General features: G+C 37.7%; 1 pseudogene; it reads left to right on the top strand.

The window, feature by feature from the left end:
• The window catches only part of LOC107714405 (activating signal cointegrator 1 complex subunit 3-like), a 226,910-nt pseudogene that overhangs the window by 111,635 nt on the left and 114,336 nt on the right, over window positions 1-939 (top strand).

Genomic DNA, 939 nt, shown 5'->3' on the forward strand with positions numbered 1-939 from the left:
GAAACGATGGATGGTTTTCATGCTAAAGTAAAGTAAAAGACTGCTTCTTAAACCAAAGGTGAACATGTTGGTATTCTTGTGGGGTGGGGTGGGTGGGGTGGGGGGGGGACATGCAATCACTGTCACTGACAGCAAGTTTAGTTGTACTTTTCTTTTTGTTTTAATTTGCGTTATCTTTGCTGTTTACCTCACGTTATGCTATGTAGGCTCTCTTTTAATTTTTATTTGATTACTCAGTGTTTGCTAAACGTTCTGTAATTTATTAGTCTGTATATAATACAGCTTGTGGTGTATGCCATGCCTCATCTTATTCATTTTGTTAATAAACGTTTTGAAAGCTTGTTTGTCATTGTATCTTACTCTTTTATTGTTGTTGTGCTTTTTAATAAAGAATAACAATGAATCCATCTTTTGTTTTAGTTAGGGCTGTGCAAATAATCGAATGCGATGATCATGCGAATCTCGTCAGTAAAGCTGGTTCTGTGATTAGTAGTAAATCTCCATCACCTGCTTTCCCCGCTTTGTCGCGTCCTGTTGCGGCGTGGACACGGTGTCAGCATTGTTTATGAGTACAGCCAGTAATGTAGCAGATTGAAAAGTTAGTATCTTTCTGCAGTCCAATAGACGGCAGTGCTGTGGTGGCTTGAGTCTGTTGAATGGTGATTTAAAGCTACGTTGTCACCTAGTTGGAGAGACTCAATGCTAAGTAAATAAACAACAATGTCCCCGTCTTTTACTTTCACAATGAGCTTATCATATTCGTTTGCTACATTAGTAGGGCCCTATGATTCCGTCCATGTTTTCTGTATCGCGGAATCCAGTCATAAAAACGGAATTTACTGTATAACGTGGAATTTCATGGAATTTGTCTTATTTTTGATGAATAAATAAAAAACAGGTCAGTACATATATATAGACTGTGTCTGTGAATATTAAGCT

This window comes from Sinocyclocheilus rhinocerous, unplaced genomic scaffold (genome assembly GCF_001515625.1).
Source record: "Sinocyclocheilus rhinocerous isolate Xijiao unplaced genomic scaffold, SAMN03320098_v1.1 scaffold839, whole genome shotgun sequence".
Classification (NCBI taxonomy): domain Eukaryota; kingdom Metazoa; phylum Chordata; class Actinopteri; order Cypriniformes; family Cyprinidae; genus Sinocyclocheilus; species Sinocyclocheilus rhinocerous.